This window comes from Panthera tigris, chromosome F2, assembly GCF_018350195.1.
Source record: "Panthera tigris isolate Pti1 chromosome F2, P.tigris_Pti1_mat1.1, whole genome shotgun sequence".
Classification (NCBI taxonomy): domain Eukaryota; kingdom Metazoa; phylum Chordata; class Mammalia; order Carnivora; family Felidae; genus Panthera; species Panthera tigris.
In genome coordinates, this window is record NC_056676.1 from 71,344,356 (window position 1) to 71,358,708 (window position 14,353).

General features: G+C 45.2%; 1 protein-coding gene and 1 non-coding gene across 8 annotated transcripts in view; both read right to left on the reverse strand.

Annotated features, from left to right (window-relative positions):
• The window catches only part of CYRIB (CYFIP related Rac1 interactor B), a 133,176-nt gene that overhangs the window by 70,524 nt on the left and 48,299 nt on the right, over positions 1-14,353 (reverse strand). For 2 of the 7 annotated variants that reach the window (XM_042973600.1, XM_042973599.1), the window contains exon 1: positions 8,118-8,355. The exons of 3 other annotated variants lie outside the window; for them this stretch is intronic. The gene's annotated coding sequence lies outside the window, so the exon portion shown is untranslated. Of the gene's footprint in view, positions 1-8,117; positions 8,356-14,353 lie in introns of those variants that run through there. 2 more of the 7 variants (XM_042973597.1, XM_042973598.1) reach the window with 2 other exon arrangements.
• On the reverse strand, positions 1,832-2,036 carry LOC122235162. Its single transcript, XR_006213298.1, has one exon. It is a non-coding gene; the product is annotated as a small nucleolar RNA SNORA73 family (small nucleolar RNA).

The following is a 14,353-nucleotide window of genomic DNA, read 5'->3' on the forward strand; positions in this document are numbered from 1 at the left end:
AACCCACTACGTGTGCAAGTATTACCTGAGCATCAGGGAACCAGCACAAATGCTGAGCCTCTGGCTACCGCTACTGCTATTCATGGGTAACAAACTGCCCTTCATCTCTCCCCCAGGAGTCTGTTTTCGGTATACCAGCATCGATCAAAATGTGGCAGGGTAACTTACTAGCTTGCAAGAAGGTAAGATTTCAGACCATTATGGTTCTGGACGGTTTTGGGAATAAGGACAGGATGCTGACAGAACCATCCATGACTTTCCAGAAGAGAGAGGATAAAGGCCACCAAGGGCAGAGTTCTAGGAAATGGGAAGACACCCGGGGATCTGAACGTGGTCCTAGTGGGAGATGGGGAGAAGGTGAGAATACAGATCCCTACTACTCTACCGATTAATGAATAGGAGTTGGACTAATGTTTAGAAACTGAGCAGTGAGAAGTGGAATTGAAATCACCCACCCAAATGGTGTTTGTTCATTCTCCTCCGGGCTGGCAGAGGAAAGGATGTGGCAAGACAATGTGGCAACAAGCCCTGTCTCCAGGTGAAAGGCAAGGTGGCTGTGACTGCTGAGCCAAGGAATCCCCAAAACTAAAATAGATTATGTAAGTAACGATCGCCTTGCTGCCAATATGGAGTTTTAGTTGCACCAAAAATATGAGAAGTTCCTTTGAACTACAAGGGAATGACCAAAAGTGAACACAAAGCTTTGATTTGTGGTACAGACAGCTTCTCTCTCCCTCCACGCTCCCATCTCTATCCCACTCTACCTCCACCCCCAAACTCTTCTGCTTTACAGAAAAAAATGATAAAGGATGGAGTTGAGGTCTCTCTGACACCCAAAAAGAACTGAAGGCCATAAATACCCCTATTGGGCTGCCTATACCCCTATGAGGAACTACAGAGACGGACTCAAAGTTTTAAGGTTCTTTTACATGTAGGAACCCATGTCATCACCAACCTACCTCGTCCCATGAGAGGAGGGAACATCCAGATTCAATTAATAGGGTCTGGGCAGGATTTACACACAGATGGGAAGAAAAATCAGTATCATGTAAGAGTAGGGCTCTTTGGGCGAGTTCAATGTCCTATTGTTGCTGCCTCTACAATCCAACACATAATAAGAATTGGTGTGTTATATGCTTGTACTTGCCCACCCTGTAAGTGCCAGAGGGGATTCTCCCAATCAGGAAGGGCTGCATGTAGAAAAATGCTAGTGCCTTTGGGACCCTACAACCCTAATGGCCGTTTCTATGTACAAGTCTCTGTAACTTATGATTTTACTGCTTAGACCCTCTGACAAAGGGAGGCAGACAGTCTCCCCCTGGAAGTCCCCCTGTGGGTTCTGAACTCTTCGCCTCCCTGACACAACTCTCTGGCATATACTCCTTCTCTAAGGTAATTGTTAGCATGCTACTGGCCTCTTGTGGAAACTGAATGCCTGAGTCACTCATGGAGACCTCACGATCCCCAGCCTGATGTTCCTGCTTTGGTTTTCTAATCTACTACTCCCCCTTGATTTACTCTAAATGGTAGTTTTAAAAATGGGTCACATGTGCCCAAGCTTTCAAACCTCCAGACTTATCTTACAAAAACAGCACTGATCATTCACTTTACCAACTCTGTCTGCCAAATAAAGGACCCAAAAGCATGAAGTATCAACTGTCAATGTTAGGTGAGGCTCCTCTTCTCTCCCCAAATCAAATTATTTGGAATCCTGAGCAATCACTGCAAAACAAGATAGGTAAGAGTTTAATCCAGTACAACAGCAGCTGATAAAAGCAGATTTTTCTTTTACTTCCAATCAACCTAGATCCCGACAGGGGGTGCTTTTGAAAGCGGTTTCCTGCATGGTTTGTCCCCTCAGTCATCGTCCACAGAACTCTGAGAAGCTGCAGGAATATGCAGGCGCAGACTCAAGGCCTGGCTTCATTTCCAGCATCGCGGAAAGGGACTATATGTCATGGGGCAAAGCCCTGTGCTCGGCTAGGCCACCTGGACAGAGCCCAGGGAGAGTGACCTCCTGGGAGTACCCACGTGGGTCCTATATTCCTACTTGGGGACGGGTCAACTCCATGACTAACCATGTGGAGAGAGTCAACTCAAAATGCGTCTTTGAGAAGGCATCTGGCTTTGTCTTAGCCCCAGGAGCATCTCAATTTTACATGAAACAGTAACAAGACCTCTGGGGAAAATTTATCACCTACTCTACCACCAGAAGCAAAGTTACAGCCTCTACAGAGCCTACATCCAGTAAATCATCAAATCTTATGGAGTTAACACCACTGCTCCACTGTCAACACTCAAATACTGAGCACTATCAATTCTTTCCTGGACTTTGGCAACAGCCTCTTAACTTGCCTACCTGTACTCAATCTTACTTCACCTTCAATCCATTCTCCAGAAGCTGTCAGAACAGGCTGAGTATTTCACTCTCTCCCCCTTAAAATCCTGTAATGGTTTCCCCATAGCCTTCAGTCCAAACTGACCTAAACTTGTTAACATGACTCACGCAGCCAGCCTTACAGTTTACCTATTATGTACCTCTTACCCACCCCTCCTTTACATCATACAAAACCAGATCCATTTCTAAAATGTACCTGACCTCTCTTATCTCCAAGCTTCTGCTTCTCCTTCATCTTATGCCCATGCGTTCTTCCTTTAGCCTGACTGACTACTGGTCCACTTTGCAGGTTTTAATTCAGATAGCATTACAACATGGGCTTTTAAGACTCATAAGACGAGGTACCTATGGAACAAATAGCAGTGAATTCACATTGTCTATTTTTCTCTATCTTCTACTCTAAGGAGGGACCACTAATATTTATCCACTGTTAATATAACCCTGCTTAGGTGCTCATTAAGTATTCAGGTGATTAGGGACTCCTGGGTGGCTCAAGTCAGTTAAGCGTCCAACTTCAGCTCAGGTCATGATCTCACGGTCCATGGGTTCGAGCCCCGTGTCAGGTTCTGTGTTAACAACTCAGAGCCTGGAGACTGCTTCAGATTCTGTGTCTCCCTCTCTCTGCCCCTCCCGTGCTTGCACGTGAGTGCATGCGCATGCTCTCTCTCAAAAATAAATAAACATTAAAAATTTTTAAAAATGGGGTTCCTGGGTGGCTCAGTCAGTTAAGCGTCCGACTTCGGCTCAGGTCATGATCTCACGGGTCGTGAGTTCGAGCCCCGCATTGGGCTCTGTGCTGACGGTTCAGAGCCTGGAGCCTGTTTAGGATTCTGTGTCTCCCTCTCTCTCTGCCCCTCCCCTGCTCATGCTCTGTCTCTCTCTGTCTCAAAATAAATAAAACATTAAAAAAAAAATTTTTTTTTAAATGTATTCGGGTGATTAATAACAATCCTATACCAAGTACTGTGCTAGCAGTCAAAAAAAATACATTATCAAAAACAGGTTTTTAAATCACCATTCAGCTTAAAAATACATTATTTTAATAAAATTATATTCTGCCCTCCCTATCACATTGCACTGAAATTAAATTAAGAATGTCATATGAGGGGCACCTGGGTGGCTCAATTGGTTGAGCGTCTAACTCTTGGTTTCGGATCAGATCATGATCTCAGGGATCCAGTCCCACGTTGGGCTCTGTGCTGAGAATGGAGTCTGCTTAAGATTCACTTTCTCTCCCCCTGCCCCTCCTCTTCCCCACTCACATTCTCTCTTAAAAAAAAAAAAAAAAAAAAAAAAAAAAAAAAAAATCACTTCAAGACCTATTAAATCACAGATTTCATCTAAATTAGTGCCTTCAAATTCTCTATTCCTCTCACACACAGAGAAATGACATAAATAATTGCCAAATAATTATATCTAGGAATATATAACTCTTTTCATAGCAAGTGTGTCCTAAAATTGACCTAAATAAGCATTCAATGTGAAGTGAATGATCTAAGAACATGCCAATTTTTGATTGGAAGAAGTATTATTCTAAGCACAGTGAAGAGTATCTTTATCAGTCTAAACTTAACACAATACCAGACAAAATGTACCAACTAGAACATATCAAGTAGAGATTACTTGCATGGCAGAAAATAACTGCACAGGATTAAAAACTTCAGTGTTGCATACAATAGTACACTGAACAGCATCTCTTCAAAATAAATAGCTACAAAAATGTATCTTTGCATTAGGTCTTCACTTAAACAAAATCACGCAACATCTTTGAAAAAAGCCATTCTCACCCATGGTACCACAATCAGGACGTGGGATGTGTCACAAGAAATGTGTATATTTAAAGAACCAACATTCTAAGAATGACTTCCTTGTTGAAAAGTTTTACAAATGTCACTCATTTGCATTCCAATATATTTACATGAGTGGGAAACGAGTGAACCTACAGCTAGTTAACAGGAAATCATAATCCTGTACATGCTCACAAGACAGCAGAGAAGAAGTGAACATTTTCCATCCTGTGTGTCAGCTGAAAAAGCCTTTAGATTGACTGTTTTAAGTATGCCTTCTAAGTATGTAATATAAAATACAGGACCTCAAATTAGTACTTGGAAACCAAATTTTAGTAAAGACTATAAATCATAGAGGCCTGGGTTTATGCCAGCCTTCCTCACCCTACTTGGGAGCATACTTGGACAAGATACCTAAGCTCTCTGAGCCTGACATTCCTAGTGTTAATTAGGAATTAACTAGGAATTAACGTATACCATGCAGTTGTCATAAAACTACCTTAACGTATATAAAAAACTTGGCATACAATAAGCGTTCACTATTACACAGCATAATAATTAAAGAGCCAAGACCAACTTCTATCAGTAAGTAGCTGTGTCACTTTAGTGTAACCTCAGCTTCCTAGTCTGTGACATGGGAATACGAATAACCCTAACAGGGTTGTTGTAAAAACTGAATGTCTTAGAACTCAACCTGGCAAGTAGTAAACGCTAGGTGTTAGTTACTACTAACATTATCATTATCACTGAAACATTACATAACCACTGTCACAGTACTTAAGATACCTTCCATTTCTGCCACCTGAAAAAATAGCTCTTGAAAAATTAACTTAATTTTAGGAAACTGATCATAATATAAGATAAGCTTACACACCCAAGAGTTTTTATGCTGATTTTAAGTGCACAAAATGTTATCTGAATTCATTGCTCATGAATACTGACAAGACACATGAGTCAAATAACCATTCTAAATGAACAATCCACTCAATGGACTAAAGCATAACACAAAATATATGTGTACTGTACTTTTTTCCCCAAAGATCCCAAAGCAGTTTAAGTAATCAAATATAGCAATCCTCGAAATACTTGAGAAAACTGCAGCTGAGACCAATCAACATTTTCCCCAAACCTTTTGCCACATAATTACAAAATGATGTTATAATCAAAAACTCTTTGACCTTGCCATTCTTTCAATTATTCAAAACATTGGAATATCTACTGAGCATCAGTCTAAATTCTGACACAGTAATAGAAAAGGAGAGATGAAAAATAGTGGGAATGCCACTAACAACATAACTAAATATTTCCAAATATTGTAATTTTGTTTTCCTTAAATAGTGAAAGAGCAAATTATAGGCTCTATAAGTTGAGTGCGTCAATACTTAATAATTTAAGTAACCTCATTCAAGTGACAGTCCAGTCAGTATTTTCACTAAGGAAACCAGGAGTAAGACGATAGAAGCTTCCCTCTGTACTCCCCAATTACTTACTATGGTAAATGACCATTCCAAATATGAGTTAAATAATCCCAAGAGTGACACTATGTAACATATTTTTAACCCATATTTGGGGAAAGCTCAGAAAAATGGGACACCGTAAGTTTGATTTTGTTACATATCACCTGTAATCTATATAAACTATATTTGCTTAATCTTAGAATCTGCAATTATATTTTTGCCAGGGCAACTAGAACGAATTTACTAATCATGTCTCCCTTGGCTGAACCAGTTTCTTAGGAGAGAAAAATCTAGCCTCTCCTCAATTATCAAACGATCTAGAATTCATACTATAAAGCCAACATCTTATGAAGCAAGAGTTTCCTCTGGAGCAGCTACATAACTGTTAAAAGTTTTAAGGAATTGAAAAAAAAAAAAAAAAAGTTATCTAACAAAATTGCTCTGCCAAAAGAAATGCAATCCTAACTATGAGTTAAGAAATCTTACTGCTAGGGGCGCCTGGGTGGCTCAGTCGGTTAGGCATCCAACTTCAGGTCAGGTCATGATCTCGCAGTCCTGGAGTTCGAGCCCCGTGTCGGGGCTCTGTGCTGACAGCTCAGCTCGGAGCCTGGAGCCTGGAGCCTGCTTCGGATTCTGTGTCTCCCTTGCTCTCTGCCCCTCCCCCACTCATGCTGTGTCTCTATCAAAACTGAATAAACATTAAAAAAAAATTAAAAAAAAAAAAGAAATCTTACTGCTGGAGTGGTTATCCAAAACCTAAAAGAGAACACACAGCCAAGTGCCTTTTTAATACCTAGCTCCCCAGAAAGGCTGTTAGAAAATGGTGATGTCAACATTGATAGCAACTGTATCATACTGATATGCAGACAGGTATACCTCAGACCTAAAAACCCTCCTTTGACTTCATTATTATGGACTATGACGGTCCCATGAAAAAATGGCCGGGGGGGGGGGGGGGGCTCTCATTTCATTTTATGAATGCTGATCAAGCAGTGTTACCCAACTACAACACTTCACAAAGGGGCTATCAAATAAGTCCCAATTATCAAGGTGTTCTAGACAGGAAACTTCGGTTTCTATCATTAAATACAATTAAAGAATTAAAAGGATCAGTGTGTTTTTCTTGAGGTACATTTGTCTAAAGTGATTTGCATGAAGTCCCCAAAGACCCAAGTGATTGAAATTCCTTTAGCTATATAAAACACTCCTCTGGAATGTCTGTCAGCCAAATTGCAAGACTGTAAGAACACAAAATTGACTGATACACATTTTCCACATAAAGATTAAGTTGGAAAGGGATGGCAAACTCAATAAATTTGCAGGAAGGGGGTTAAAAAGTGTAAACAAATTCCAAAAATCTTTGTCTTATCCAGAACAGCACTTTGTGGTACTGCAAGAATTCAGACATTTCATCAGTATTCCGCACACCAGGGGACACTCGATAACGACTGCTGACAAATTAGACGAGAAAAAGTCTCACCAACAAACGGTATTAACAGGTAAGGCTGCAAATCAGGCAAGAAACGGATCGAGGAGGAACGTAGAGGTGTAGAAAGAGTAACAATCTTCTGCCAAATTTTACATTCAGGGAAAATTAATGCATCATAGATACCCCTCCAAGGGAAAAAAAAAAAAAAAAAAGATATTTGGTACGGCCAAGAATAGCCAGGAGTTATATACACACACACACACACACACACACACACACACACACAGCAACTGCCACTTCCACTACAGTTTGACAGTCACAGATTTGGGTAATTATAGCAGAAATTGTGTGTTTTGGAAACACACTAAGACCACACCCTAGGACCGAGAATTTGGACTTTAAATGCTGGGAATTTAAGAGGTCAACGCGGTGTACATGTTGGACGGTCTGGCCGCACAGGTGGAAGGGTGGAAAGGGGCAATAAAGACACCAACTTCCACGCGGGTGACCAGGACCGCTGGCTGTCGCGGCGAGGCGTGGCGGAATCCGAGGGAAAAGGGGGTGTGGATCTGTGGGCGAGTCCGGGGAGAAAGGGAGGGAGGTAAGGTGGCCTCGCGGACGACAGGGAGCTGGGAGCCGGGGGTGGGGGGCGAGCGCCGACGCGGGAGGGGAAGAGCCAGGGAGCCGAGAATCACGCACGGCGGCCGGCTCCAGGGGGGTGGGAGGGCGCGCCGAGCACGCGCGTGGAGGTGCGGGTGGGAGGAAGGGGCGGAAGAAAGGAGGTCCGAATGAATGAGCGCCGGCGGGGCCCGGGCCGCGGGGGAAGGGGCCGGGGCGCCGCGGGCCGGCGGGCGGGGGGACGCCCGCAGAGGTGCAGCCGCAGCGCCGGGGGTGGGCGCCGGGGCGGGCCCACGGCGCCGGGGGCCGAGGAAGCCCCGCGCCGGCGCGGCCCCCACCGCGCCCGCCTCTCCGCCAAAATGGGGTCGAGGGGCAGGCAAGCGAGGGGCGTGAGGGAAGACGGAAAACGGCAAAAATAAATCACTCACTCTCCGCTCGAGCCTCCGGGCTCTCTCAGCCCCGCTCCTCCGCCCTCCTTGAGCCGCGGCGGCGGCCCCTCAGCGGCGCTAGAGGGAGCCCCGGGCCCGGAGCGGGGCAGCGGCGGCGGCCGGACCGGGAGCCCCTCCGCACCTGCCCCTGTGGCGGAGCCGCGACGAGCCAGGCGGCGGCGACGGCGGCGGCAGCGGCAACAGCAGCAGCAGCAGCGGCGGCTCCGAACGGGGAGGGCAAGTGACCCGGATGTACAGGGTAACGGCGAGGAGGGGGAGGGGGGAATGCCAGGAAGTGAGGGCGCCGCGGACCTGTCCGGCCGTGCGCATGCGTCGCGCGCCCGCCCCGCAAGGTAAATCCTCGGCCTTCCTTCCCCGCCCCTCTTCCCCCCGCCCCTCCTGAAGGGGGCGTGGCGAGGCCGGAGACAGGTGGTCCTGCGCCGGAGGAAGGAGAGGAAGGGGGCGCGGCCACCGCCTCCGCGCCCCCCGCCCTCCTTAAAGGAGCAGCTTCGTCGCGCCGAGATGGCATCTGGGTGGGTCAGAGTCTTGCAATCTTCTCATCTTACACTGGGAAAACTGAGGTTCAGAAGTGGGGGTAAGCTGCTTCAGGTCAGCTAACTCGGAAACACCAGGAACTGGAACTCGGAACTCGCCGATCAGGACTCTTTGTGCTGAACTCAGCGAAGCTGCCACATCCCACCAACCCCCCACGCCTCAAATGGCTGGGCTGGCGAGCAAGCCTTTCCCCCGCTCCAGGTATTGAACCTCACTCCCGCTCCCCGGCAAAGCAGAAGCGCGGGCCGACTCCCCAGAGCCTAGAGGTGCACCGTTATCGCCTACGATGGTATCGTGGAGACGCCCTGGGGAGATGTTAAATGATCAGTCTGAGGACAGAAATCAGGCGCCACTTGAGACTTGTACCTTGCCACGCATGGCTCTAGGAGATAAATGAGATGTTACAGAGTTACGCTCTGGGCAAAAATGTCCAGGGCGGGGGGCAGAGAATTTGGATGTGGCCCAGGGCACAGCATCTTATTTCCAGAATCTCTCTTCACCCTGGAACATAAATGCTCCCTCTTTACATATAAAAACAGAACATTCCATCCAGCTAGTTCATCCTAATCCTGCTATGACACAGATTTTTTTCATTAACACTAAAGTGTAAATGATTACAATGTTACCTTTACCTGGAATATTTTCAGTTTGATCAGATAATTACCATGGAAGTAAATGGTTCGAAATATTTGGGGGTCAAGGCCCCTACTGAAAATCCCACAAAAGTAGGGGCTTTTCTCCCCCAGAAAAATGCACATATGCACACAAATTTCCATACAATTTCAGGAGATTTATGGACCCAGGAAGCCTACCTATGAAAACCTGACTATGAACTCTTGTTCTGGTCAAATAGGTAAAATCCCAGGAACTATCCAGGCCTTACCAGATGTGGTAGCCAAGAAAGCACTCCTTGCCCCAAATACAGAAGGGAAGCCCTTCCCTTATTTAGTCTTTTGTCTTCCTCTTGAATTACCTGGAGACTCCATGGTGTTAGCCATACTATATAGAAATGTGTTAAGAGTCATGGAGAGATTAGATGGCTTTTAAAAAAAAAATTTTTTTTTTTTAGTGTTTATTTTTGAGACAGAGACAGATAAAGAGCACGAGCAGGGGAGGGGCAGAGAGAGAGGGAGACACAGAATCTGAAGCAGGTTACAGGCTCTGAGCTGTCAGCACAGAGCCCGACGTGGGGCTCAAACTCGTGAACCGCAAGATCATGACCTGAGCGATGCTGGACGATTAACCGACTGAGCCACCCAGGCACCCCGAGAGATGGCTTTTTGAAGGCATACACTAAAGGCAAGGGTCATAGGCCTCAGACTTTTACCCTAATTTTCATACTTTAGGAAAATTTAGGAGTTCTATATTATATTATAATCTCTATCAATCTCAGTTAAACTAAGGGAGCCAATATTTTGCAAACATTGATGCTGACAGAACCGTCTTCACAATCCAAGAATTTTGGTCCATTTTTCTTACACGCTGATACACAGTCTTAAATAATTCTGGTCCACAGAAATCCACTGTCCTCAATTTGTGCCAGAGGAAGAAAGTTCATATACCTGCCCAGTCCCTTAAATATGAGCTCTGAGTAACCATACATCTCTACCTCAATATCCCAACAAAAGCAGAAATCTCTTCCATAGTATCAACCCCACCCAGTTTAGCTCAAATATCTCCCATTATGGGGACCTCCTTATTGCAACAGTCAGCCTCTTCTCATCGTGAGGAACCTCTCCTTTTACACTGAGCAGAAATCTGATACCCGACAATTTTCATCCATTGGTCCTAATTTTATCCCTGGAGAGCAACACAGACATGAGACCAGCCTGGGGGAGCTTACAGTCCAGCAAAGAAACGTCCGTTGTTGAATGATAACCATAAAATAAGATGAATCCTGTGAGGAGGGTAGAGCACCCCCTTCAGAGATACCTTTCTCATTGTCTGCCCTAGATCCCTGGCCTGTGACAGAACTCACAAGTAAGCTCTACCACTATACTACCCCATGTGGGATATCCTGAAAGAGGAACAGAAGACAAGACCTTCAGAGAAGTGCTGAACTTATCCTTCCTCAATCCTTTCTTTGTCACCCTGCGTGAATGTAATCCCATTTCAGCTGAGGTCAAAGCTTTCAAAGTTTTATGTTGAAAAAAACAAGCAGAAGGATGCAAAAAAAAAAAAAAAAAAAAAGTTTACATAAGAACCCCAGGCTCTCGATGATTTAATCACTGTGGCTTGTTAGCATTTTTTTTTTCTTTTAGTCCTTCCAATGTGCCAGGCACTGTACTAAGCACTTTGCTTGCTTTTCCTCTTTGGCTTTTTACAACCACCCTATATGGTACTATTTTGACATCCACCTTATAAATGAGGAAACCAAGACTCAGTAGGAGATCCAGGATTCAAACCCAATCTGTCAACTCCACCGTGTGTTTCTGCATTTCTATAAACTTGACTCTGCTTTTGTAAATTTCAGAAGTTCCTGATCTCTTCTTTAAATGTTGTTTCCTTTTTAAACTTTATTACTAAATCAACTTTAAAACATTAAGGGGCACCTAGGTGGCTCAGTCGGTTAATCGTCCGACTTCTGCTCAGGTCATGATCTCACGGTTTGTGAGTTTGAGCCCCGCATCAGGCTCTGTGCAGCAGAGCCTCCCCCACTCACACTCTCTCTCTTTCAAAAATAAATAAATAAACATTAAAAAAAAATTTAAACACTATAAACAAATTGTTTCACTTAATCATTGATTCATTCCATCAATACACAATTTTGCCACCCTACTGCATCCTAGGCACCATGCTGAGGGTCTAGATTGGAGGTCAACAGATGTGTGGTACCTGCCCTGGCAGGGCTCACAATTTCATGAGAGAGAGAGCTGTAACCTCAGAATTACGTTGTCATCTAGGAGAGTGGAAGAACCAACAATCCCTGGGACAGTTGTGAAGGCTTCAGACAGGATGCACTTGGTCTTGAAGAGACTGGGGGAGGGGACGAGCGAAAAGGCACATGGGCAGAGAGGAAGGGGAGTTTATGACATGCTGGAGGTAAGGTTGGGCGAGTGTGACTGTGCAGGACCTCCTCAAACACCATGCTAAGAAGTCTGAACTTGCCTCCTGAAGGCAATAACAAGTAAACAGAAACTTCTCAGCAAGGGGAGACATGATCAGATGCGTTTTATATCAAGGTCACTCTGACGACAGTGTCCAAAGCAGACCATGGTGGGAAGGAGAACTGAGGTCCGCAGACCGCTGAAGCTTTTGTACAGTCCAGCTGACAGATAATTAGCGCCTGGTTTAGGAAGCTAGCAATGGAGAGGGAGAAGGGGCACCAGAATTAGGATACTCCTGTCGAATCTCCAGGAGTTTGTGACTAGCTGAATCTGGGCAAAGTAGCAGCAGGAGCTGTGGAACCTGACCCTGAGGTTCCTAGCTTAGCAGACCCATCAGAAGGTGACACCATCCAATCCTGATACCTTTACACAGTTTTCTTTTTTTTTTTTTTTTAAAGTATCTTTTTTTTTTTTTTTTTTTTTTTTTTATTTTTGGGACAGAGAGAGACAGAGCATGAACGGGGGAGGGGCAGAGAGCGAGGGAGACACAGAATCGGAAACAGGCTCCAGGCTCCGAGCCATCAGCCCAGAGCCCGACGCGGGGCTCGAACTCACAGACCGCGAGATCGTGACCTGGCTGAAGTCGGACGCTTAACCGACTGCGCCACCCAGGCGCCCCCTTTACACAGTTTTCATTCCTGTCCTCTCCCAACCTTTATTCACGTCAATGCACACTGCTTCCATTACTATCTTCAAATACGTGCAACTATTTCCCAATGCCATTTCATATTTCTACAGTCACATTTATCATTTTAATGGCAGCAGAATGTTGCATCACGTTGAAATAGCTCAATTTCCTTCGGTTGCTAAAGGTTCACACCCTGCACGCCTGGTTTACCCTGGACTCATTCGGTTCTGAGCATTTCGCAAGAGATGAGTTGAGTGAGGAAAGAGAGCCTTTAGGTGAAGGGTGTCGGAGAAGTGTGCCCTCAAGAGTCAGCCAAGCTGCAACTCTCATGGGAGAGTACTGAGAGAATGTACTGCATTGGAGAAGATGCAGAGCTGTGGCATCAGCCTACCACGTATTCACTCACCCAACAATGCTTTCTTGTGAAGCAGAGGACAATACAACAGAACTGAAGCCACCTGGCCGAGGCAGGGTCTGAATCCTGTTCTACAGCTTATACAAGTTCTCCAACCTCTCAGAGCTTCAGTCTCCCCTCAAGTTCGTGGTGATGATTAACCTGGATAAAATTTACAAAATGCTTGGGACACAACTAAGCATACATTAAGTTCGATAATAATTTTCAGTCTTGGTTCCCTCCATATGCTTTCTTGACTTCCATCATTTTCAGAGTTTCTGAACAAACCCACCAGGCAACAATGCATGTATTAGAGTTCAGAGCCTGAATCTGCCAGGGTGAACCAGGACCACTCACATGACCTCTCTAACCTTTCATTTCCCATCTGTGAAATGGGCATAAGAACAACCATCACAGGAATGTTGCAAAGCTCTCATAAGTACTGTCAGTATAGGAATATATGTTCAAAGCCCCAAAGCACAATGTCATTAATGCCTATTACTGCTGTTATAGACATTGCTGTATCCTTGGTTTCTTCCCATTAAAAAAAATGACTTCCACCTAAGTTCCTTGGACTGCAGTTCTGGGTTAAAGGATCTGAATATCGCTATGGTTCTTGATTTGCGTTGCTTGGATTGCCCTTAGGACTCTTGATGGTGCTACCATAGTTAATTCAAATATGACATATTAGTCCTCAACCTAACATTCAGGGACTTCTATCAACGGCTTCCCTCCTCCTCTTGGTGGAAACAATGAACACTGAATCCTTGAGGAAAGAGGCACCCTCCCAGACATTTCCAGGACGGCCAGAGGTTCGAAGGCTAAGGACTAGGACTCCAGTGTCCGGCCTGATGGCTGAGCATGCAGTGGGCGAGTTTCCTGAATGCAGAAGAGGACACAGGAATGAGGCCCAGGCATCCCCAGACAGCACTCGAAGCCTGTCCACCATGAAAGATGGCATCAGAGCTGCTACTCAAAAGAAACAAAGTACAAAGCCAACAGCTCAAACCTAACACACTCCGGTTGTTTAGCAAAACATTAGCCAATCTCCCAGGAGCCATAAAGTTGTCCTTAAGGCTGTATTTCCTCAGAGTTCCAAGGCTCTATGAACCTCCATCACATTCCCAAATGTAACATTTCTCACAGGTGGGCAGTTCCACGGGGTGACCTACAGGAAGGCGGTAGGCTCTCGCAGCCTTTCATCGCTGGTCCTTCCCTGCGCCTCAGATGTGCCTTCTAGCCTCTTCAAGTGCCTGTTTCTTGGCCTTCAGGTTCAAGGGTCACCTCCTCAAAGGGGTCCTCCCGGTCACACCTCCCTCACCTCCCTTCAGTCATTCCTATATGCCACCGGCATTTTTTTTTTTTCCTTCACGGTAATTTGTATAACCTGTAATTATTTTTATTTTTTTAGCTTAAAAGTGTTTTTAAAAAGCCTCCCATAGGGCGCCTGGGTGGCTCAGTCGGTTAAGCATCCGACTCTTGATGTCGGCTCAGATCACCCATCTCACGATTTATGGGTTCGAGCCCCACATCGGGCCCTGAGCTGATGGCG